General features: G+C 34.0%; 1 pseudogene across 1 annotated transcript in view; it reads right to left on the minus strand.

Annotated features, from left to right (window-relative positions):
• Window positions 1–27,177, minus strand: part of LOC308262277 (large ribosomal subunit protein uL30-like) — a 147,985-nt pseudogene that overhangs the window by 8,618 nt on the left and 112,190 nt on the right. The window contains exon 3 of the transcript in view: window positions 12,934–13,141. The product of the transcript in view is annotated as a large ribosomal subunit protein uL30-like (transcript). The remainder of the gene's footprint in view (window positions 1–12,933; window positions 13,142–27,177) is intronic.

The following is a 27,177-nucleotide window of genomic DNA, read 5'->3' on the forward strand; positions in this document are numbered from 1 at the left end:
CTGAGAATTCCAACAACTTGCTAGCTACTTAAAACCTAGATTGTTCTATAAATAATTATGAAACTTTCCTGCTTAAAACATGAAAGTAGAGATACCAGGTAAAATAAGAATTAAAACAAAAAAGATTAACGACGGTAGTCTAATTTCTCATGATGAGGATCTAAAATCTGTTGCCTCATCTTAAAGGCAAAGGTAGAAGGAAGCCCTGTGCATTTTATCTTGTTTGGTATTAAAGCAAGATTCTGAATACAGTTAACTTGAAAATTCTGACTGAGAAATAAAGAGTAATGGGTGGTAATTAACTTGAATTAGCAAAATAATTACCTCTCTGCCACATTTCCTTTTCTTCAAGAGTCCTTGTCAACAAATTAGTTTGTGACTCCTTGTAACACAAAAATCCATTTTTTATTCTAATCTGGGTTCCAGAAGGAAATAAGAGAATTTATAATGTGCTTGTATATAAATGAGTTCCTCTTCCTACGAATCAATACAGCTCAAAAAATATTTGCAGAATGGGATAGGCACTATGGAAAGGACTGAGAATACAGAAATGAGGAAGTCATTGTAAGAAACAGGTATCTCACAATCCTGTTTTTACATATCAGTTTAAAATAAAAATAGAAAAAAGTAGACATTATCTCTGGACAAAGTAGAAGAGACAGATCAGGAAACACAAGGTTTATTGATCTTAAATATTCTATCAACAATAATACAACTCACTAGGTAGGACCACAAAGATGAGAGTGATCAGATTTATGAAAATTTACACATAGAAGTCTTCCTCTGGTACATTGAAGTGGCTGCTTGAAATAGGCATGTCTATAATGGGTAAAAATTCCAGTATTTTTTTTAAGGAAAAAAATGTGTGCTTTAATTGGCTTCTGAATTCTTTAGAAAATTATTAGAAAAATAATCTGAAGTCCACAAAGAATTGTTGCACTGTATCTTAAATCATAGATATATATCCTCCAACTCTATTGACCCCCAATTTTCTGCTCCTTCTCCATCTTGGCAGAAGAAAAAAAAAAGGTTGGACAAAGTATAGTGACTCACAGTGCTGAGTGGCTCTTAGTCCCATTATTTGCCTCAAGGAAATTTAAAGCTATCTTTGGTGCAAGGAAATTGTCATTTTCTAAATATCTAAATATCTGACGTCAGGCATGGTGGTGCACGCTTGTAATCCCTGTGCTTGGGAGGTGGAGACAGGAGGATGGCTCTGGTTTGGAGCCAGCCTCGCTGGCTTCAGAGACCCTGTTTCCAAGTAAAAATGTTAAAAAATAGGTCTGGGAGTGTAGCCCGTGGGAGTGTATCCTGGAGGTAGAAGGGTTTCTAGGAACCCCAGTACCACCAAAACAAACAACAACAAAAAATCTAAATATCTGAAAGTCGTTGTACCCATGAGTAGATACCTCATCACCCTGGTTACGATTTTATTTCACCACTATTCAACTATGTGGCAGACTCCTGCAGGGTCAGTTTTGTTTGTTTTTCTTCACAAGAAATTCTTTATATGTGCCGGTATGTATATTTGCTTTTGCTTAAATTTGCTGCTAGTCTTCTGTTTTCAGTGGAGGAAAGTTTTCCCTCATAGAGGGAAGGAAGTGATTCTTCCTCTGCTATGTCCATAGGTAATTCATTTCAAGATACACAGTGGGTGCCTGAAATCACATACAACACCAAACCAAATATATACCATGCTTTTTATAATGCATACATGCCTATGATACAATTTGAGTTAAAACAGGCATAGTCGAAGATTTATAGGAATAACTAATAATAAAATGAAACAATTATAATAATATACTGTAATAAAAATTGTGTGACTGTAGTCTCTCTTCTCTCAAAATATCTTCTTGTACTGAAGATTTTAGTAACCTCAGCATCTGAAGTTTTCAATTACTTTCTTCATTAAGTAAAATACTTTAAAAGAAAAATAAATAAATATCCTCAATGCACCAGACTTTACATACATCATCTCATTTCTTTTTTTTATTTTTAGCCTATAGACCACAGTAGCCTAAAGATTAACTCTGCAATGGCATGGTCACAGTATGGTTGCTGGTTTTTTTCCTCAGAATGAAAGTATGTCCAATTACACATTTTTGTTATTTCAACCTACCTAAAATAAATGTTATACTCTCTAGTTTCAGTAACAATCTCTTATTGTTTATTTTTTCCAAATATCCAGTAAAGGTGCAGAAATGCTTTTTAACTGAACATTGAAGGAATGATCACCCAATAGCAAACTACGGTTTATATGATATTTGTTCACAATTCTAAATATTTATTCAACATTAACATCTGTTTCCAAATATGAATATGAATAGAGTATGTGTATATATTTTCCACTTAAAATTAGCTTCTCAAACTTCTTAACAAATGTTCACCAACATGGGCCATCATCACAATATCTTTAGTTCTTGGATTAACAAATGGAGTCCAGGAGGGTTCAATGGAACAAAAAAATCCACACAAGAACCTGATTTGCAACTATTGTCAGTAACATCATTTTCTTTGCAATCTACTCTTTTCTGCTAGCTTAATTTCCCTTTCAATGATATTTGTACTGTGGCTACTTTGCTCATATTCAAGGTATCTCAACCAAGTGCTATAAATAAATGATAAAATTTTCTTTTACTCTCTTTCTTCTCTGCAGCTGAGGAGAGATGCAGGAATATTTCCTTCCAGACAGCTGCTAAATTTATATTTATGCCCTTCCTGTATTCTGTCTCTTGGCTACTGAAAGGCGCTGCTCATATGTTTCTGTGTTCTCTGGGTAGAATCTGATGTAATTCCTGGCAGATGCTTTAAGAGGGTTCCAGGCTGTTGGATTTTGGCACCAGGGGCTTTGGAGGAAGTCAAGCAGATCTTTCATAATAAGAGATTGTTGAAAGGTGCTTTATACACTTCACAATAGCTATGAAGCTACTCTGTGGCACATCCCTCTTAGCCTGTGTGTCTCAACAGTTCTCTCATGTGCAACTGAGTCTCTTACTGGAATTTTCTAATCCCAAGAGCATGCTAAAATCCTACTAGCCCAGTAATTACTAGTGGCTTGACAGCAATTCAAGCTATACAGCCACCAAATCACCTAACCACACATCAAAACCAAAATATTTTTGAAAAGACAAAGCACATCTCTTTCAAGCAATTTTATTCCAAAAATCACTTCACAGGTCCAATGCATTTTTACTGCCCCATGCTACCAAATATTTTTGCCTCACTTTAATTTTTATTTGATATGGATTGGATTATTTTCTTATCATCCTTTGTATTTTCTAGCCAGTGAAATGTATTGTTCTCCAGGGATTCTCACCATGAAAATCACATTAAAAGTAGGAGATATAAAGTAATTAGTTTTTCTGAATCTAGTAAAAAATCACTTGGACAATTGAACATTGTTATTTAACCTTCAGAAGGTTGATATCCAGTACAGACTACAGAGTTATTAAAGAACATTATGCTCTACTAAAATGTTACTGCTGTTACTGTACCAAGCAGGGGAGGCAGCAGGCTGCATTGCTCTTAGGGATTCTCAGAATCCTTTGAGACAATTGATCTTAAAGAGGATTTCTAGTATAGTTTATGGTCAGACAGACTGTTCCAAGTATTTTCATACGTTTAAACTTGCTCATTAACTCGAGACTGAATGTTAAGTGAGAACAGTAAGTGGTGGTCCTGGTGTTTTCTCAAAAGGGCCCAGTGTCGATGTTTTTGCAAAGCTATTCATTTTATAAATAACTGGAGTTTGTTTAAAATTTTCAATTACTTTTATTCAAAGAGAGAAACAATAAAAAGATACTAACTGAATGTCGGGCTCAGTGGTGCACACATTTCATTCCAATACTTGGGAGGCTGAGGCAGGAGGACAGCAGGTTTGAGAGCAACCTTGGAAGCTTTGTGAGACCTTCAGTAACCTAACAAGAAACTCTTTCCAAAAAATGAAATAGGACTGGCCATGTAGTTCAGAGGTATACTACTCCTGGGTTCAATCTCATGTACCATACAAAAAAGATAAAAGAATATATATCTCCACACTTACATTTAAGCCCTAAAAAAGAAACATCTCATTTTCTTAATTGATGATATTCATTGTTAAATTGAAACTATTTAACCAAAACTCCAAAGTAAGAATTACCGTTTTTCATGTGATATTAACTTACTCTTTAGAAACCTGAATCAAGGAAAAGTAAATTTGACTAGACTCATGGGATTCTAACAGGCATGTCGACAAAATTGAAGAGAAGCCTAGAAGCAAACCTACACCACATGGGTGCCTCTGTGTATCCTTTACTTTTTTCTTTCTTTTCACAGAAACCATCCTAAATGTCAGTGAATTGGAGAATTAAAGATAAACTGAGATTTGCATGATAACTGAAGTCAATAAAAAAGAAAATATAAAATTTGTCCAATACATTTTAAATGTGACTTAAAAATTTGACCTTTGAGTTTTAACTATAATATTTCATCGTCTAGGGATTTGTTACACAAAAATAACTTTCTGCCACAAATTTTCAAGTTTAATGTATCATTAAGTATTATTGATACCTATTACCACATATACAGGAGACATAATTATATAGTTGACACGATGATTAAGTGAGTAACAATGAATTAGATGAGCTTTTTCCTAAGCGTCCTAATGGTCCAGTTCCTCAACCCTCATTTAGTGTTGCTGCTGTAATATAAGCAGGCTAATCAAACACACATAATATTTTATTGACTATATTTGCTTATAAAAATATCTTTCTTCATCAGGGCATGGTGGTACATGCTTGTAATCCCCACGCTTGGGAGGCGGAGACAGGAGGATGGTACTGGTTCGAAGCCCGCCTTGCTGGCTTAAGTGACCCTGTTTAAAAAAAAAAACAAAAAAAAAAACATAGGTTTGGGAGTATAGCCCGAAGGTAGAAGGGTTTCCAGAAACCCCAGTACCACCAAAAAAAAAAAAAATTTTTTTTTCTTCATTGGAATATAAGATTCAAGCCAGGTGTGGTGGCACATGCTTGTAATCCCAGCATTCAGGAGGCTGAGACCAGAGGATCGCGGTTCAAGAACAGCCTCAGCTACTTAGTGAGGCCCTCTGCAACTTAGTGAGACTCTGTTTCAATAAAGAATAAAAATAGGGCAAGGGATGTGGTTCAGAGGTCGAATACCCCCTGAGTTCCATCCCCAGACTCATGAAAAAAAAAAAAGGAAAAAAAAAAGAATATAAGATTCATATGAGACAGAAAGATGGCAGTTTGCAGTCTACCTCAGCTACTTAGTAAGGCCCTCTGTAACTTAGTGAGATCCTGTTTCAAAATAAAGTATGAAAAAATAGGCTGGGCGTGGTGATGCCTGCTTGTAATCCCTGCGCTTGGGAGGCGGAGACAGGAGGATCATACAGGTTCAAAGCCAGCCTTGCTGGCTTAAGAAACCTTGTTTCCAAATAAAAATATAAAGTAGGTCTTGGAGTGTAGCCCGGAGAAGGGTTTCCAGGAACCTCAGCACCACCAATAAATAAATAAATAAATAAATAAATAAATAAATAAATAAATAAAATAAAGCATAAACAAATAGGGCTGGGGGTGTAGCTTGGAGGTAGAATGCCTCTGGATTCTATCCCAAGTACCTCTCGCCCTCTCTCTCTCTCTCTCTCTCTCTCTCTCTCTCTCTATATATATATATATATATATATATATATATACTTAGTGAGGCCCTTTGCAACTCAGTGAGACCCAGTTTCACAATAAAGAATAATAAATAGGGCAGGGGGTGTAGCTGGGAGGTCAAATGCCCCTGGGTTCCATCTCCAGACAGGCAAAAAAAAATAAATAAATAATAAATAAATAAATAAATAAATGTTTAAAAATACAGTGGCTGTTAGGATCACAACTGTAATAACAGCAGTAGTACAAATGCAACACAGAATACTTACACAAGAAGTTTCTGGACAAATAACATATGTACATGATTTCTACACTGAGTTTATTTGGAGGTCATGACCAGTATAATTGTCATGTTACATATAAACATATCATATTAACATAAGTACAGATTATTGCTATGTTACGTTCTGTTTGCTTTGGAATGAACTCTGATGAAATATAGTAAACCAGTCAGTTGGGGCCTTCACACCCTGAATCCATGATTAGCTACCTACTGCTGCTACATGTAGTCACAGGAAGTAGAATTGGAATCACAATAAATAAATAAATAAATAAATACTACACACTTATCCTTTTGCTCCAAACCCTATGCCATTTCCTAGTTATTGGGCTTGGCCAAATCACTCTGGCAAGGAGGACCTCTTCAGTTGAGGAGTACAAGCAGCTTAGATTGTGAGCCTTTTCTCTATGCTCTACCTCAAAGAGGGAGTAAAACTTTTAGTTTTCATGGAATTTTAACAATGAAAAACAAGAGAGGAAAAGTGAATTAAAAAGAGAACAAAAATACAAAAATCTCAAATGAAATGAAATTTTAATTATGGTTTTATTCATCAACATAAAAACCCTAAACCCAAGCACTGTGCTTAAACAACCTGGAATTTTGAGACCCTTGTTTTTACTTGAGGTTTAAATGCTATGAAGGCTGCCTTGCATTCTCCGTGCATGAGAGAGCACAACACAAAGACACCAAAATTCAGATTTCTAACAGTAACACTTTATTAAAATTGACAGATGCTTACCAATAACTGACTAAATATGTTTTAGGCCTTTAAGAAATAACAAAAGTATGCTAAAAAAGGATTCCAAATGCTCTTCAAGGAAAAATAAATAAATAATAAAAATATGAATTATACAATTTCTTGAGACTAAACCAACCTTTAAAATAATCTATCCTTCAAAAATAACTAATATTTATTATGATTATGGTTTTTATTGTTGCATTCTAGTTTCACATCATCATGTAGTTCATAATAACGGTGACATATATGCACATAGCACTTGGTGGGCTTTCCTCTAGTTTCCTCCCTGTTTCCTCTTTTTCATATAGGGTACTGAGGTTGACACTGATATTTTCACATATGTACATTATGTGTAGTGATATGAAGGTAATTCCTCCATTGATTGTTCCTCTCCTTCCCCCTTTCTCCCTGACCACCTCCTTGTCTCCACTGGAGTTTCTCCTTCATTACCTAGAGTTTCTCTGGTATCCTAATTTCTCCTAGCTTCTGCATATGAGAAAAACATATGACCCTTTACTTTCTGTGACTCGTTAATCTCACTTAACATAATGGTCTATAGGTTCATTCATTTTCCTGAAAATTACATTATGCTATTCTTTTTATTGCAGAATAAAATTCCATTGTGTGTATATCTGATAATTTTTAATCCATTCTTCTCTTGATGGACACCTAGGTTGGTTCCAAAATGTGGCTATTGTAAATTATGTTGCTATAAACATGTAAATGTATGTATCACTATAATTTCTGATTTCATTCCCTTTGGAAATATACCCAGGAGTGCTATAGCTGGTTGGTATGGGGTAACCATTCTGAATTTTCTGAGGAATCTCCACACTGATCTCCATAACAGATGCACTAATTTGCAATTCCTACAGTGTAGAAGAGTTCCTATTTTCCTACATTCCTGGCAGCATTTATTGAAGTTTGACTTCTTGATGATTGCTTTTCTGATTGGGGTTAGATGGAATTTCAGCGTAGTTTGCATCTCCCTGATTGCTAATGATATTGATTTTTTTTTCATGTCTTTCATTTTTTCATTTGTATCTCTTTTTTTGTAAAGTGTCTATTTAGTTCCTTTGCCATTTATTGATTGGATTATTTGCTTTTGAAGGTTTTTTAAGTTCTTTGTATATTCTAGATATTAGTCCTTTATCAAAAGAAGAGCTGGCAAAGATCTTCTCCCATTCAACAGATTCAGTTTTAGATTCATGATGGTTTCCTTTGATGAGCAGAAGCTTTTTAGTTTAATGTTATTCCATTTATTAATTCTTATTTTAATTTCAGAACTTTAAGGATCTTATTGAGGAAGCCAGTACCTACATGTTGAATTGTTGAACCTATATCCACCTCTAGTAACTTAAAAGTTTCTGCTTTAATTTCAAGATCTTTGATCCATTTCAATTTGACTCTTGTGCAGGGTGAGAGATAAGAACTTAACTTCATTTTTCTAGAAATAGTTTTCCCAACATTTGTTGAAAAGGTTATTTTTTCTCCAACATGTATGTGTTTAGCACCTTAATCAAAATTTAATTGGCTGTAAGTGTATGAATTTGTTCCTGTATAATCTATCTGGTTCCATTTGTCCGTGTGTTTGTTTTTGTGCCAATACTATGCTGATTTTATTACTGTAGCTCTATAGAATAATTTAAAGACAGGAATTGTGATGCTTCCTATATGGTTCATATTGCTGAGAATTTCTTTGACTATTCTGGGTCTTCTGTTTTTCCATATAATATTTAGGACTGATTTTTCTAGATCCATGATGTATGAAATTGTTATTTTGATAAGAACTGCATTGACTCTGTAGATCACATTTGGTAGAATGGCCATTTTTATTTAAATATATATAAATTTTTTTTGTGGTACTGGATTTCCTGGGAGCCCTTCTACCTCCGGGTTACACTCCCAGACCTATTTTTTATATTTTTATTTGGAAACAGGGTTTCTTAAGCCAGCACAGCTGGCTTCGAACCTATGCGATCCTCCTGTCTCCACCTCCCAAGTGCTCGGATTACAAGCGTGCGCCACCACGCCCGGCTATTTAAATATTTTTAATTAACTTAAACTTGACATTTCCAAGTTTAGGTAACTCTAAACTATCATTATCTAATTTTCTATCTTTTATTTTTCAATTAAAATCTATAGAAAGGAAAGGACACCAATGGAAAAAAGGCATTCACCAAATTGTAAGATCCAAGAAACTGTAACACATAGAGCTATGCTAAAGTCATATCTATGATCCATACAGAATTATACCTTGAGACAATTAGGCAAGTACAGAGAGATTAAGTAGAGAAATGTTTCAAAGCATTTTACTTCATTTCTCTGTAAAAAATCAAAGCCAAAATGTAAGAAATAAAGCAGTAGCTCCTATAATATGGTGAAAGACATTTTCTAAGATGCTAGCAGCTGAATGGAGTTTTTCTCATTTAAAAGTGAGAAATTCCCCTACCAGAAACAAAAATAACAACAAAACCAAACAAAGAGACATTTTTTAAAAGTAATGAGAAACAATTATCTCTGAGAAAAACAATCATTTTTTTTACTTTTGCCTCAAACCATTTATTCACAAATAATATTTTTAAAGATAAAATACAAAAAAAGATTTGTGCCTCTCTGATTACTCATGATGTTGAACATTTTTTCATATATTTATTAGCCATTTGAACAAATGTGAAGTATAACTATAATCTTATTTAACAAATAAACTTAAATGGTTAAAATAATAGAAGACCTTTCAAACAAGGAAGGTAAAAATATTTATAATAAATAATGAGTAAAGAGCCAGACCTGGTGGCATGGTGCTTGTCATTCCACTACTTGAGAGATGGGGACAGGAGATTTGTAGGTTTTATGCAAGCTTAAGAAACTTAGAAAGATCCACAGCAATTTAGTGAGATCCTGTTTCAAAATACAAAGTAAGATAGGGCTGTACATGTAGCTCAGAAATATAATGCCTCTGAGTTCAACTTCCAGTACAAAAAAGAAATAATAATGGACAAAGGATTAATAACATCAATATAAAATACATTATATAAAAATAACTAGTAACTTAAATATAAATTGATAAGAAAATATTAGAAACTCCTAATAAATAGTGGAAGACATGCACTAAAAATAATACAGGCACATACACACAGAGAGATGCAAATAAGTAATGAACACATTAATAAGTACTCAAAGCCATTGATAGTTTAAAACAACTATGAAATGCCACACTTTGTTTATTAGTGCTGAAAAGGATGTTGTGAGCTAGTCACTTTATTTTTATATACCATTAATATCCTAAATAATACAGGACACCCTTAGCATACACTTGATTAAAATCCTATATTGAAAAGTCAATTGTAAGTATGAAACCTAAAATACAAATAAAATGTTTCCATAGTTGTCTATTATAGGATGAAAGTTTTAAAATAATATAACTATCCAACACTGATAAATAGTGAAATAAATTATTCAGTATGACTGTAATAACATAATCATTGAAAATCATGTTTGGGGAGTATTGGAATAGCATAGGGAAATGTTCTTGCTACATTAGCTGAAAGAACTATTAAGCCTAAATATACAATCTGTCTAGTGAAACAAAACACAAGTTTAGAGAATTATTAGTAATACCCTATAATTGACTATGTATCTGTAGTAATTAAGGTGCTTTACTTATTACTGCCTTCCAAATATTACAGTGGTCAATAACTAATTTTATTTCTCTACTTACTTATTATTTTAATTTGGGAGGAAAGAAATTTTCATAACACATCTCATTGAAAGCTTGATGTCAAGGTAATCGGATTCAACCAGTATTTCCAGTTTCTTGTATATCCATTCAAAGACAAACAACCTTATTATAAAAACTCCCATGTTAGCATATTATGCAGACTGGTCTTTACGTGTATATGTAACACAGTTTTAGTCTCTTAACTATATATTTTGTACTTCATTCTCTATGAATCTATAAAGAGTTTTCTTTATTTTTTGTTTGTTTTCTATTTACTTTTTTGTTTTCTGTATGTTTTCAGCCACTGCATATTATCACACTTTAGATGGTTTCGTTTTCAGTGTAATAGTATACAATTTTACATTACAAATATATCTGCAAGATAATACAGTTATAAAATAATATGACCAAAGTGCATATACATTGGCAATTTTAGGAAGTCAGTCTTTCTTAGAGATTTTACTGATTTACACAACTATTATTAGTGCATCCATAATTCTTTATAGGAGCCAATAATGTTTCCTATAAAACTTTATTTTCTAGTCAAAAAATAACATTATATTTAATTTGCATTTGTGTTATTGTTATCACAAAAAGTTATAGTTTTAACACATAAATTTGAACATCTCTAAATAATTTGCTAAAATGATCATTCTTATTCTAAATTGCAAAGCTTTTCTTTATAGTTCTTTTGTTTTATTGTCTGTCTGTTTATTTGTTTGCTGGCTGGCTGGCTTGGTTGCTTGCTTGTTTCTCCTATATTGGGGATTGAATCCAGAGTCATTCACCCTCTGAGCTATACCTCCAGCCCTATTTTATATATTTGAAACACTCTCACACTAAGTTGCTGAGGCTGTCCTTGAACATGCCATCCTTCTGTCTCAGCATCCCAAGCATTATAGGTGAGTGCCACCATGCCTGACTTCCTTGTAGTTTTGATGTCCCATTCCTTAATTATAGATGGGCCTATTGCTCACACGCTCCAAATTAATGTTTCAGCCAGAGCTCCCATTTAAACTTAATTTTTCTATTGAATATTCTCTTTAACTACATGGTACCAAAACACAGTATTTCAGACCCAGGAAGGAGCCTCTCTTCACTTCTCTCACATGGAATTTTTTCCCATTATTAATTATACCCAAGGAAAACGTTAGCATTGTGACAGATATAAAACTGAATATTCTCCTTAACTCCATTACTGACTGTTTTAGTCAGCTTTTCCAGCACTGTGACCAAAATACCCAACAAGAAGAACTTAGAGAGGGCAAGGTTTATTGGGGCTCAGAGTTTTAGAGATTCTATCCACAGGGCCGGGTCCAAGGTAGAAACCACAACAGCGGTGTCAGTGGTGGGTTATGTGGCCGAAGAATGAGGCTACCACATCATGGTGGCCAGAAGCAGAGAGAGAGAAGAAGGCAACTACAGACACGGATAGAGTCCCCAAGGTCACACCTCCAGCGATCAGCCTCCCCCAGCCCTGCCCCACCTCTGAGCCTGCTGCACTAGGGCCATGCCTTCAGCATATGAGATTCTGGGAGACATTTTGAAAACAAACTAGCACACTGACCCCAGGCTACACTGATCTATCATGCGACTTGATGCCAAGATTAATTTGGGTGCAAAGCGATTGAATCCAAGGATAGTGACCAGATCTTGCAGGCCTGTTCTCTTGGACAAATCACAGGAGAAAATAGAAGATCCATTTTATTGCTTCTTCCATTTCCTGAATGCTTTGCTGCTAGCATCTTGTCACATAAGTTCTATCATGTGACGAACTTTTCAAAAAATAGTTCCCATTTCTTCAAGGGGAAATGCCAAATTAGAATCCCTTCCACGTGTTTGTTTGCAAGTGCTCCCTGGAGTCAAGTGCCCTGAGATGTGCCGTGGCTGGGGAATGGGACCCTTTCTCTACTGCAGCTTAAACTTAACGATAAACCATGAACAGGCAGAAGTTTAATTTGTACATAATGAACCCAAAAGAGGATTCTAAATTAAAACCAGAAATCATTCTGATTCCATTATAAAGGTCAAAAATTTAGCATGACTTTATATGTGAGTAGTTTGTTTATACAAAGACAGTCATTTTCTTTAATCAGCCTTTTTCAGAGAGAGCTGTCTCATTTCAATTTGCATCTTCCACAAGAAATGCCACGAAAGAGGTGCAGACGAAAGGTTCCTTATCAAAATGTTTTGTTTGTGTTTTCCAAATTACAAGGTTGATATTTCATGCAGAATTTAACTGTCAGTAAATCAAACCAAACTTTTACACTGCTTTTTTGCTTTATTCTTCAAATCAGAGCAGGACAGACAAGAAAGAGCATACTCCTCCCAGTTGAAGCAGACAAGAAAGCGTACTCCTCCTAGCTGAGGCCTTGCTAATTTTCAAGTAAAGGAGAAAAAAAAAAAACTTACTTATCAAGCCCAAGGAATTTTTAAGATTTCTACATTTTTAGAAAAATACCAGAAATCTTTCTCCTCTTAGCTTCTTCAACATAATTTACAACAGCTGTTCTCAAAACCTAAGCTTATGTTTGAAACTGACATAGGGTTCTTAAGCTGCCGATTGCTGAGCTTCACTTCTGTAGTTTCTGATTTAGTAGGTTTGGGGCAGTGTTTGGAATCGGCATGTCTACTAGGTCTTTGGGGGCACGAATGCTGCTGTTGGAAGACCACTGGACTTAACAGCCATATCACAGAGCCACTCACCCAGAGAATAACCACCGGGGCTGCTAACTTCAGGGCGATGTGTCCTCCAAATTGAAAGGAAGGTCAGTACTTGCTCTAAATTTTAGAAATGTTTCTGCAGCTTGTCAATTTAATTTCTTTGTGTCAATTTGTACCTTCGTGTCCCTGCTACCAAAGTGCTTTCTCCACAAATCCTTGCTTGAGTGTGTTATCAGTCCACTCCCTGCACAATCTTGACATCCTGCCCACCATCCCCTCATCCATACACCATTGCCTTTGCACGCTTCAACTTACAAAATGTTGTGTGCTTCTACAGTGATGGGCAGATTGAGTGGAAGGAACCTTAGAAATGATATCACAGTATCTAATGAATTTGCAGATGCAAAAACAGTCCCTGAAAAAGATAAAGAAAGTGAAATTATTCTACAGCCCCTCTGTGCCAGTTAGTGCCGAAACCTGGATAAACATTAATGCTGGCTCTGGGTTCTTCACAACATACTAACTATGTCCTCTCCCTCCCAAAAACACTTTGCCCTACTCAACAAACCACTCCAAAAGATTTTCAAGTATTTTTTTTAATGTGCAATTGATTCAAATAACATTTCAGAGTAGAACTGAATTAGCCACACCATTACCAGCAAAGAGTATTATTCAAAAATACTTTAAGTGACTTAGAGAAGTAATTATTATGAGTATTCAAAATAAGAAGCAATAAGATCCAGTTAGAAAAAAATATCTGCCATCTGAAGATTAGTCTCAAATATTAAAGGCCAAACAAAATCTCTTTTCCCAGCCCTAGACATGATTATTTATTTACAAAATGCAGATTTCTACTTAAGCACAAAAGCATCATCTTCAACGCATAATGATACTATCTGTCAATCATGAATAATTAGTTTGTATTAGTTAACCATCAACACAATTCTGAAATAGGTACCATTACTATATACATATTACAGATGTATCACAGTCATTATAAGTAAATAAATCCAGAATTAACATGTTTTAATAAATAGTAAATCTAAAACCAAACAATCCAGTGCCCAAACTTGCTTCCCTGTATTCACTCATCCTTAATACTTTGTATATGGATTTCTTTTTTCTTTCTTTTTTTTTTTTTGGTGATATTGGGGTTCCTGGAAACCCTTCTACCTCCGGGATACACTCCCAGACCCATTTTTTTTATTTGGAAACAGGGTCTCTTAAACCAGCACGGCTGGCTTCGAACCTGTGCGATCCTCCTGTCTCTGCCTCCCAAGCCCGGGGATTACAAGCGTGCACCGCCACCACACCCGGCTGTATCTGGTTTTCTACTTCTACAAAAGTTGCCTTAAGCCAAGCCCTTTTCAGTTCTTATCTGAAACATTATAATTATCTATCCTTCTGTATTTGTATTCCTTCAATTCGTTTGCAATTTAAAATTAATTTTTATTACGTAAAATTATTGTTAGACATTTGCCTCACCCCACATTAGCCACCTTGTTTTCCGTAGCAGTAGTTTTATTTATTCATTCATTCTACTTCTGAACTACACTTCCCAGCCCTATTTATTTATTTATTTATTTATTTATTATTTTTTGAAACAGGGTCTTGATAGGTTGCTGACAGTCTCACTACATTGCTCAGCCTATCCTCAAACTTGCAATTCTCCTGTCTCAACTTCTCAAGTACTGAGATTACAGGCATGCACCACCAAACACAGTTTGCAATGGTTTAAAAATTTGTTGAGGGGGTCTTACTGGGGAATGAGTCCAGGGGTGTCCTATCACTGAACCACACCCACAGCCCTTTTTATTTTTTAGTTTGAAACAGGATCTCATTAACTTACCACACAATGGTCTCAAACCCTCAATCCTCCTGTATTTGCTTCCTGAGTACTCAAAACGAAAGCCTGAGACATCATGCCCAACAATTTAAAAATTTTAACTGAGACAATTTTGATATAAGATATAATTTTCTTTTTAAGAAAACTTTTATAATTAGTGTCCATAAAACGTATACATTCCATAGTGGGCCACTCCAGCCCTCAAGATTGTCTGTGATGCTTACCTCCCTATCTCTAGGATTCAGTAGCACTATTCTTCAAATCCTAATTTTATTTAAGCCTAATTCCAAATGCTCCAGTTAGCTTTGGCTCTGTGTTTTTTTGTCATACTGTTATTCTGTCCCTTTTTTGTCATTCCTAATCCCTTCAAAAAGATCAATAATTTTTATTTTCTAAGGTTAATTTCCACTTTGAAGTCTTCCTGGCTCAGTGGTAGAACTTAATCCACCTCACTTGATTCACCCCTTATTGATTACAAGCATATACTTATAGCATATTCAATTACCTTACAAGTTTGTCTTTCTATACTAGACTCTAATATTCTTAGGGCAGGGACTATAATAAATTTTATGAAAGCATTAGGTATATTCATATTGACAACTGGCATTATGTGATTGCTAATAAGGCAAATTATTGAATAAAAAATAAATTATTTACTTGGGGTCCAAAGTACAACTTGCCTCTTCGTGAAAAAGGAGAAACTTGACATTAAGCAGTTTCTAATGTTCCTCTGAAAAGTGGGATGACTATGGTTCACAATAACTTGTTACATATTTTTTTAAATCACTGGAAGAGAGGAGCTCAAGGTCTCCAAACGTAATTGATAAGAATGCCAAGCATGATGGCACAAGCTTGTACTCCCAGCACATGGGAGGCTGAGACAGGAGGATCTTGAAGCTTCACAGCCAGCCTCAGCTACTTAGTGAGGCTCTCTGCAAGACCTGTTTCAGAATAAAGAAAAAATAATACAGGTGGGGGTTAGCTCAAAGATAGAATGCTCCTGAGTTCAAGTCCTAGTTTTTTAAATAAATAAAGTTATAAGAAAATAGAGATGCTAATAATCCTGATTTTATTAGTATTCATTATATACATGAGATGAAATATATTGTACCCCACAAATAAGTATAATTATTTCATGGTAATTAAAAAATTTAAGTAATGCTATGTCTGTTCATGAAGGTATCACTTCCAATCTCACTAATATATATGGACAAGGTTGAAGAGAGGGGGCATCAGTAGGGAAACACCATGTACTGTGTATGTACCACTTTGAACCTACCTTTGATGTATAATTACAATGCACCAATAAAAGTATAAGAATTTTCTAAATTATGAGTCAAAATTGAAAATTTTCTGTTAAATTAGAAAAAAATTGGTTAAATTTTCAACATGGTTAAATATTTTGATAAAGTACTAGAAGTTTTAAAAATTAAAAAGAAATTGCACATGACCTAGCAAGTGAAGTTGGAGTAATAGAGCCAAGCACAAGATACAACACCAGAAAGATGAAAAATAATTACTCTGAAAATTCTCCTCTGGGGCCTTACATTTAGAAAGGAAAACATTCACAGAGCTGGATTCAATTTGCAAGGCAGGTGTCACCATCCTCTGGCAAAACGCCCTTGTAGGACTTGAAAAATTCCAAGACCAATTGTTGGGAGCTGAATACACTTCTCCATGAGTATCTTACACTTCTGCAGTTCCAGTCTTCAAAGCAAAGGCATTAACCATCCATTTAGATTTGCATAAGGACACATTTTGTTTTATAAGTAGGGCTGAAGCATAGAACCTTCACAGTTCCTCACTTAAAATCAACCTATGTTTAGAGTTCTATTAGAAAAGTGGTCTTGCCCATTCTTGAGCAAGATTGAGTACAGAGCTACTGAGCAAATTAACATTGCTCTACTATTTTCAAGCTTTAATATTTCATGATCTACTGCAGTTTCCTAAAATTAGTGAAAGGTATTGCATTGTTGTTTCTCAAATAAGGAAAATGTATCCTTTCTCAGGTTGAATAGTTAGAAATTTTAAAAGGCAGTTATCATTACTGATCGAAAACAAAAAAAAGGAAAAGCCAAATGAATAATGAATGACCTCTTCAAATAACTAAATATTTTAATTCCATTTAGCTGCAATTCTGAAATGTCTACAATTTTTAAAGCGTAAAATATAGAAATACATTACTTGTAAATATCAATGGAATTATGACATCCTCATTTGAAGAGGTAAAGATGTAACGACATTGAGTATATTTTTGAATTATATGAAAATAAAGTTTAGAACAAAAGTTTTCTAAATAGTTTTCAGTTACAAAAACAAAAAAGTTTACCCTTTTAATTTGAAATATACAAGACTCTATGTTGAAGACACAATAAGGGATAGAGGGTTGAAATAAAACAAAGATGAGCAATCCAAAAAATTAAATATTTATTTATTTCACAGCCAGAAAAGCATACTATCTTCTGTAAGCAGAATTTATTTCAATATTGTAAAATGTTTTTGAGATCATTAAGGATATAAATCAAGAAAAAAATAAAATTAGATCATCACACATTACATCAAAATAAATTATATGGTACATAATTTATAAGTCTAAAATTAATTTAAAATGCTTAAGGACTGTGAAAACATATAGGGATAAAGAAAGTTTCTAAATCTGGTTTAACCTTATATTAATATCACTGAAAAACACTAATTTATTATTTATTTATTTATTTATTTATTTGTGGTACTGGGAATGAAACCCAGGAGCATTCTACTTCCGATCTATACCCCCAACTCTCTTTTTTCAGTCATTTTTATTTTTTTTAATTTTTTTTATTTTTTATTTTTTTTAATGGTACTGGGGTTCCTGGAAGCCCTTCTACCTCCGGGCTACACTCCCAGACCTATTTTTACATTTTTATTTGGAAACAGGGTCTCCTAAACCAGCGTGCGCGGCTGGCTTCGAACCTGCGAGATCCTCCTGTCTCTGCCTCCCAAGGGCGGGGATTACAAGCGTGAGCCACCACTCCCGGCAGTCCTTTTTATTTTTGAAACAGGGTCTCACTGAGTTTTGAAGGACCTCGCTAAATAGCTGAGACTGCGGACAGTGATCCTCCAGTCTCAGCCTCGCAAATGCTGGGATTACAAGGGTGTGCCACCACCCATGGCTACACTAACTTATTCTAATTTATTTAAACAAATATGCTAACGGTTAAATTTTCTTCATGCAGAATTTGAATCACCTCATCTTCACGAGGTACCTCCCACTTCCAGAAACAAACTATGATGAAGTTATTGATTTATCACTAAAACTTAACATTTGTCTAAATTAATCTTAAGTAGTATTGTGTGTGTGTGTGTGTGTGTGTGTGTGTGTGTGTGTGCGTGTGTGTGTGCGTGTGTGCGTGTGTGTGTGTGTACTGGGGATAGAACCCAGGGGCATTCTGTCTGCAAACCTGCCATTCTCCTGTCTCAGCCTCCCAAGTACTGGGATATTTGGATTACAAGCCTGTGCCAGTTTAGTAGTAGTAGTAGTAGTAGTAGTAGTAGTAGTAGTAGTAGTAGTAGTAATAGTAGTAGTATATAAATAGTAGTATATGTTAGTAGTATATATATATATTTAGTATATATATACATATATATTTATTTATTTATTTATTATATGTATATAACTTCTTTTTCTGTGGAACTCAGGGTGGAACCCAGGGTCATTCTACCTCAGCCCTATTTTTTTTTTCATTCTCTAGTTTTAAATAGTGTCTCACTGAGTTGCAAAGGGCCTCACTAAGTAGCTGAAGTTGTTGTAGAACTGCAGTCCTACTATTTCAGCCTCCCAAATGCTGGGATTACAAGCATGAGCCACCACACCAGGCAACTAGTAGTATAATTTTTTATAAAGACTTTATATACATTTCTTATTTGGATGTGTTAACTCAATTGCATCAACCCTAATATAGTTTGAAAATAAGAATAAGAAAAAAAACAGGTGAATAGTATGAACTTGTGATAATCAAATTTTACATTTTTAACAACTAGAAAAATATAAAGAGATTGTGATTTCAAGTCATCAGTGTCATGGAACATTTTAAAGCTGAGCTCTATTTAAAGTTATCCATTTCACTGATTACTGCAGAATTATGTTACAGGGCACCCTCATTCATTTATTTTTTTGATATGTTTGTGGTTTTATGCACTATTTGGTACAATGCTTTTAAGATGTTTCAGCTTTAATTATAGTTATTTTCATTCCATCTAATAAAAAACCATATGAATACTTTGTGACAAAATTTGATTTCCCAACTTACAGCATTGTTGAACACTAAAGTTTCAGCTCTTGATTATCTGTGAACCATCTTCTTCATCCTTATCATGTATATAATGAAATTAAAGTATGTGACAGAAACTAGGATCAGGTTATATTTTTTTAATTTGTTGGTCAAACATGTAATAAACTAAAAATTTAAAAATTAATGTTGTTACCCTCACAGCTTGAAAATTCTCAGCACCATTTCTTTATCTCCTATTAAATACATAACAGGTAAGTAATTGTACTCAAAATAAAGACAGACAATGGTGAACTGAAGAGTCCTCTCTTCTGAGAAACATCTAACTTAACATTATAGTCGTTGAGTGTCAAAGGACATGAAATATAGAGAAGCCAAGAGTGCAGAGCGTGCTGGGTAATCCTCAATGTGGTTTTAACATCGCCATTTGTTGATAGCACTAGAAAAGCAGTCATTTGGATGATGCAAAATTAAACTTATCAAAACACTTGAGAATACACCTTAGGTAATAATCCCACACTATTAGATAAATTGATGAGGTATCATGATGAGTATTTTCCTCATCAACTTTTTAAGTTATGCAAAATTGTGTCAGACTTGTCTATAATTTGTACAATTAGAAACAAATTTTGCCCTTCATTATGCATATTCCCTTTAACTTTGATATATGCTACACATTTGAATATCGTGTCCTTTTCAAAATTTGAATGTATGTATTCATGTTAAATAGCAAAGCCCTAGTAACTTTTCCCTATCCTCTCACTTTGTTCAAAACTACCTTATTGGCAAGAGTCCAAATTTGTAATTACTTTATTTTCTGGCATTTGTAAACCTGATAGATTTATCTGGTGACATTCTGGTGCTAATGACTTACTTGCTTTCTTTTTTGATCAGATATATTGCTTTTATGGAAAATGAGAGAATACTGTTGATTCTAACTATCCATTTGTAAATTGGCTCTTGGTTAGAGCTATACTTAAGGTTAATTTGAATGGTAAAATAGAGCATACAACCACTAATGTAACAAAAATTTTCAAAAATTGTTTTATTTATTGACAACAGAGTGATATTACATAAGACACAAGAGCATTTCTTTTCATAATGTGAAGTAACACGAACTCAACCTTTGAAAATTTAAAAGGGTTTCAGAAAAAAAAAATCTATAAGGGTTTCAGGAAAAAAAAGAATAGATATAGTAAACATTAGCCATTAAGAGAAATAGTGATTAGATGGCCAGATAAGAGCTTTACAAGATCAATCACAGATCTATCACAAATTAGTTACATGATCTGGAGCAAGCACTTAACCTTAGTCTCTTTTTATAAAAATAGATACCAAATGATCTCTAAATTTTCTCTAAGTTAATGGGTACAGGTTTAGTTCAATGATATTAATTTTCTTATTACATCTGATATGAGTACTTTGTGATTAGCTTATTTACTCACTTATTGAGTCATTTGGTCTAGAAGATCTTAAGTTTGCTTTTGTGTATATGTGTGTGTGGTAATGGGGTTCCAGGAAATCCTTATACCTCTGAGCTACACTCTCAGACCTTTTTTAATATTTTTATTTGGAAACAGGGTCTCTTAAGCCAGTGAGGCTGGCTTCGAACCTGCGCGATCCTCCTGTCTCAGCCTCCCAAGCGCAGGGATTACAAGCGTGTGCCACCACGCCCAGCAAGTTTACTATCTTAATTCTTCATCTAGTCTGGATATTAATTTTCTGTGGGAAGAGTATATGGAAACTGGATATTATGATGCCTCCATAATTGAACTTCTTGCTCAGAATTTTTTTGGCTATTCTAGGTGTCTTCTCCATAAATCATAGGACTGTTTTATAGTGCTGTGGATAATATCACCAATATTTATATAAAGTTTCATCAAATCTGTAAATATATTTGGGTAATATGGTAATTTTAACAATATTATTTTTGCTTATCCATGAACATGGAGTGTCTTTACATCTTCTAATGTCTTCCTAAATTTTTTTGTTAGTGCTTTATAATTTCAATTGTAGAGATTTTTCACCTACTTGATTAGATTTGTTTTTAGGTGTTTCTTTTTTAGTTGTTGTTTTTGTGCTACTGAGGAAAGTGAAAATATAAAAACTGAAGGTAAACAACAGGAATTTCTAGTCTCCCTTTCAGAAAGCCCAAAGATTCTTTATAAGCTGTCCCTGCTTTTCCACCTTTACTTTCTCCATTGTGGTGTCCAAATTTTCTTCCTAGTTGTTTCATCTCTGTATCTGGGTTTATTTTTTACTCAGTTTATAAATCTGTTGGAGAGTGGTGGCCTGTGTATTAAACTCAATGAGAAAGGTTTTTGAAGTTTGTTGGAGGAGAAATTACCCTTCTACCCTCTACCAACAAGTATCCAGCACTGTTTCCATCTATTCTTTAATTTTCTTTCTATTTTAGAAACCTATACTTTTGGTTTTTACCTGTTTGCTAGCTCTGAGTAGCCCACAGACATTTTTCCACAGCCTTCCTTTTCAATATGCTGATGAAGAACTACTGTTTTCATTCCATCTTGGGGAGCTACTATGATACTGTGGCATCCTCCAATCTGATGTTTTTCTCCCTGAATAAAGTTTGTAGTTACCTATTAAATACAAAATCATAAGAATATGTAACTCTAAAGAGAACCATATTTCATGAGATAATTTGTGAATTAACAAGAATCATCAATCACCACAACAAGATAAAATATTGCCTTTTGTTCACCTATAAAAATATGATTTTTATTGATAGGTTTCTTAGAAAAATGTTCCCTTGTTATGAAGTTTGAAACATTTTTAATTCTCTCTCTCTCTCTCTCTCCCTCCCTCCCTCCCTCCCTCCCTCTCTTTTTCTCTCTCTTCTTTTCTCTCTAGCTAAAATAAAATGAATATTGGCTGTAAGCTAGCAAAGTAATTTTATTCTTTAGGGGGCTGTAGCTTAAAAAATTTAAAGAATAAAATGATTTTTTTTTACTTTCTACTATCATACAATAGCAGCAGAAAACTTTGGCAAGAGGTTTTGGGCGCTACATTATCATAGCATTACAGACATGGAACAGTTCATAGACTCATTTATCTTAACACTGCTTTATCTTAACACGGTATTATTTTCTCTGGTAAAATATTCTAAAAAGTGCAGACAGTCTTTTTTTCTAGTAATAGGTAAATATAAAAAATATTACATTATCAGAACTAATGAACAGAGAGACAATAGACAGGTTTACTTTCAAGAAGTAAGCAAAAGGGAGAAATTTATCTAATTACTTCATGCAAATATTCCAACATCAACAAGAATTTCCTCTAATTCTGAAACCCCAATATGACAACTGCTAAAAAGCAAGGTCAACAGTATTTTTTTTTTACTTATCGAGAAAATTTGAATTAATATACATTTACCAACGTATAGAAGATGTTCTATTCAGACATGTTGGAGCACACCTAAAATCCCACTACTTTGGAGGCTGAGACAGGAAAATCACAGGTTTGAGGCCAAAGCCAGTCTGGGCAACATAAGGAGGCCCTTGGCAACTTAGTAAAACACCATTCAAAATACAGAAGAAAAAAGCCTGGAGATGTAGCCACAGGTATAATGCTGAAGGCTCAATCCCAAATACCTAATAAATAAATAAATATCTCATTTTTAAAGTAATTTGGATAGAAGTTAATTACAACATGAAGACCATTTCAGAAAAAAATAAAATTATTTTTAGCCTATTTTTTTGAAGTCAATTTACTTGCTCTCGAGGATAATAGTGAATATTTAACAAGAAGTAAAAATAAAACTGTAAACCAGTATCATAATCAATACTAGAATTTTAGCACGTTATTTGTAGAATAGCATTATAAAAGTGTAAATCTAAATAATAACTTCCATAAGATATAAGATATATTCTAATTCTTCATAATTATCCAAATATTCTTTTAGATTGAACATTTAATTCTGTGACTTTTGAAGGTTAGCAAACAAAAATCAGAAAAATATTGAGAGCAAATGTATTAAAATAAGATCACTAAAAAATAGGATGTAGCTGGGGGTGGTGGCGCACGCTTGTAATCTCCGTGTTTGGGAGGTGGAGACAGGAGGATCGCGCTGGTTCGGAGCCAGCCTTGCTGGTTTAAGAGACCCTGTTTCCAAATTTTAAAAATATATATAAAATAGGTCTGGGTGTGTAGCCCGGGGGTAGAAGGGCTTCCAGGAACCCCAGTACCACCAAAAAAATAAATAAATAAATAAAAATAAAATAGGATGTATTTTTCTATCTCAGAGGTCTTCAGTTCAAATTGTATATTACAAATTTTGATAACTAATCTCAACTAAAGACCTTTGCAACTCAATGAGACCCTGTTTCAAAATAAAAAATACAGGGCTTGGGCTGTAGCACAGAGGTAGAATGCCCCTGGGTTTCATCACCAGTACTGCAAAGAAAAGAAAAGAAAAGAAAAGAGAAAGAAGAGAAGAGAAGAGAAGAGAAGAGAAGAGAAGAGAAGAGAAGAGAAGAGAAGAGAAGAGAAGAGAAAGAAGAGAAGAGAAGAGAAGAGAAGAGAAGAGAAGAGAAGAGAAGAGAAGAGAAGAGAAGAGAAACTTCAGGTATAAAGATAAAGCATTGGTAATTTTAATTATTGAGGATATCACAGAGTTTCTTAAATAAATCATGAGTCCTCATCATTGTCATATGAATGAAAAGTGAGCTACAGTGTTAAATTACCTGACCTTAGCAAGTTTCTTAAGCTTACTCAGTTTTCTCATTTGTAATAAAGTATGCTTCATAGAATAACATAATAAGTAAGTAGAAGGAAAATTAAACAACTACAGATACCTAGTGTGAGCTCAATAAATAATCATTGTTCTTTTACAATTATCATCGTAGACATTTTCAATTATTTGGCTATGTATGTATGTGTGTGTGTGTGTGTGTGTGTGTGTGTGTTTGTGTGTGTCTGTGCAGTACTGAGGATGAATCCAGTGACATTCTACACTTGAGCTACACTCATACCCCTATTTTACTCTTTATTTTGAGTCAGGACCTCACTAAATTTCTGAGAGCCTCACTAAGTTGCTAAGGCTGGACTTGAACCTGCAATCTGCCTGTGTCAGCTTCCAAGTACTAGGATTACAGGCATGTACCACCATGCCCAGCCTTTGGCAGCATTTTGAACACAATGTTATGCTTTGTATTTGTAAGAAGTTGGAATATTTCCGCACATCTAAAATTAAACATCTATCACAAAAAGAAAACGTTCAGGTGTAAACTAGGCCAATGATGGCTCTGCTACTTTTAGATAGGTAATATTTAACAGTGAAATATAAATCTTAAATTATGAAAATTTAATTTCCCATTTTTAAATCAAACAAAAAGGATATTTGTTAAAGTATTTTCTAATTCTATTTCTATGACTGAATTTAAAAGATGACAAAATTAGGAAAGTTTTATGATACTACTAGGTTCCATTGAAAGCAATGCTCATGATATTTCTGACACTTCTTTGAACCCAAACAGCCAAACAGCCCAGAGTATCTGGGTTGTGAAGAAATGGAAACCCTTTTACTCTGTTGGTGAACATGTAAATTAGTATAGTCGTGGATAACAGTAGGGAGGTTCTTCAAAAAGTTAAAAATAGAACTACAGTATGATTCACAATCTGATCCAGCAATCCCACCACAGGGTATAATGTATCATATATCCAAAGAAAATTAAATTACTATATAGAAGACATATCAGCATTCCCATGTTTATCACATGACTATTCACAATGACTGAGAAAAGAAAGTGACGTTTGTATTGGTGAATATAAAATGAATAAAGAAAATGTATATATACACAATGGAATACAATTCAGCCATATAACAGTATAAAACATTATCATTTGTAAAAATATAGATATAGATATAGATACGATATTAAGTGAAACAAACCAGGCACACATAGATAAATACTGCATGATTTCACATGTGTAATTTTTTTTTTTGTACTGCAGATGGAACCCAGGGGCGTTCTACCTCTGAGCTACACCCCAGTCCTATCTGTTAGTCATTTTATTTTTATTTTTATTTTGTTTATTTTACTTTTGCGGTACTGGGAATGGAACTCAGGGATACTGCACCTCAGAGCTATACTACCAGCCCTTTTTTTTAGTCTTTATATTTTTGAAACAAGGTCTTACTGAGTTGCGATGGGCCTCGCAAAGGCTGTCCAGAATCGCGATCCTCTGGTCCCCGCTTCACAAATTCGGGGATTACAAGCATGCACCATCACACCTGGCATATGTGGAATCTTTAATAAAAATAATTTCAAACCTTAATTTAGAGAAGTAGAGAACAAAGTAGTAGTTATAAGGGCCTTGTGCTACAGATGCAGCTGGAAAAAGGGACAAAGGGCACAAAGTTTCAATTTAATGGGAAAAAATCCAAGTGATCAAATAACCATCATTAATGCCAATATATTATATTCTGAAAAATGCCAAGAAAGCGGATTTTGTCTGCATTATAAGATGGTAACTATTTGAGGTAAAGAATGTGTTAGCTTAATGTAGCCATTTCAGAATAGCCAGAATGTGTGTGTGTGTGTGTGTGTGTGTGTGTGTGTGTGTGTGTGTGTGTGTTGGAATAACATTTTATACATGATATATACACAATTGTTTTTGTGAATTAAAAATAAAATGAAACAAAATAGATACAAAATAAGCAGACCACATTTCCACTGCATTAAATTCTTACTCAGCATATTAGTTAGTACTCAGCATGTTAAGTATGAAATGTCTATTTTCTAACTCTCTGCCTTTCTTCATGAAAGAAACCATAAAACCATGTCAAAGTAGCCAGCTAAGCCAACAGACTTGGCAATCCTTTCAAAACTTTGAAAACAGATATTGCAGAATATTATCCTTTCTGACACATAAGACAGTAGCTAGTAGAATAATTTATCATTCCTCAAAGAAAATATCAAAGAAGTTTTGTAGTATCATATTTCTAGTTCACTTTTGTAAAATCTTGTAGTATTACAAAAAAATCTAATATAATTTCTAGCATTTTACATCATATAGTGATATTACTCAGTAAATTTTTAGAATGAAATAATTATAGTAAATAGAAACAAGCCAGCATTAAAAAGGATAGAATTTCTTTCTTTTTATGAAGAAAGATTTTGATTTTAAAATAGAATGAACATAGAGAAGGATCAACATCACAGACACAGGAGAGTCCACAGTACTAAGGAAAAATAAAACAAAGCAAATATTTTATGTTAAAAATAGGTGACTATCTCCTAGTAGGGTTTTAAGTTTATAAATTATTTTAAATGTCTGCTTAATATAATGTCTGATACCATACGTATTTTCATGCGCTTCAAATGGAATTTTAAATATCTTCTATCATTTCTCAACAAGGTAGTTTGAGGTACTTTTGTTTATTCAAACTAAATATTAATTTGTTTAATCTTTTCAAATATTCCATCAACTGGTAAAATGAGAAAAGAAACTAATTTTTCTGCTGAGACATAGCAGTGAAATTTCACTGATTGATTATACAGAGAACACAGCAGCTTTTCTGTAAGGTAGCTGAGAGAGAGAACAAGGATTTCTAGTAAGACAAGTTATGCCAAAACAAGGATCCAATCAATGATGGTAATTCAGCTAAATGGAATCACTTCAAGTTAGCCAATCTTACTGAAAAACAATTGCAGTCTTGAAAATCAGAAAGACTAGATTTTTAATACAGAGAACTCAGTGGGACTAACACTTTTGAAAGTTCAAAGCCTATTTTAAATATTCAATATTTTATGAAGAGTGATTGGAGAAAATATTCTAGTGTTTCTGGAATAAATTTACTCCATAGAAGACATGTAGTTAAGTGTTCTTATCAGTACTGAGATAATTCAGTGTCAGAAAGAAGCGTTTATTTATCTTTTCTAAATTGGTGCATTGCGATCATACATCATGATGAGGTTCAGAATGACAGATGCTTATATGCACATAGCACTTGGTGAGCCTCCCCCCAGCTCTCAATCCACTCCCT

The sequence above is a fragment of the Muscardinus avellanarius genome (assembly GCF_963383645.1).
Source record: "Muscardinus avellanarius genome assembly, chromosome: 4".
In the NCBI taxonomy this organism is placed as follows: Eukaryota; Metazoa; Chordata; class Mammalia; order Rodentia; family Gliridae; genus Muscardinus; species Muscardinus avellanarius.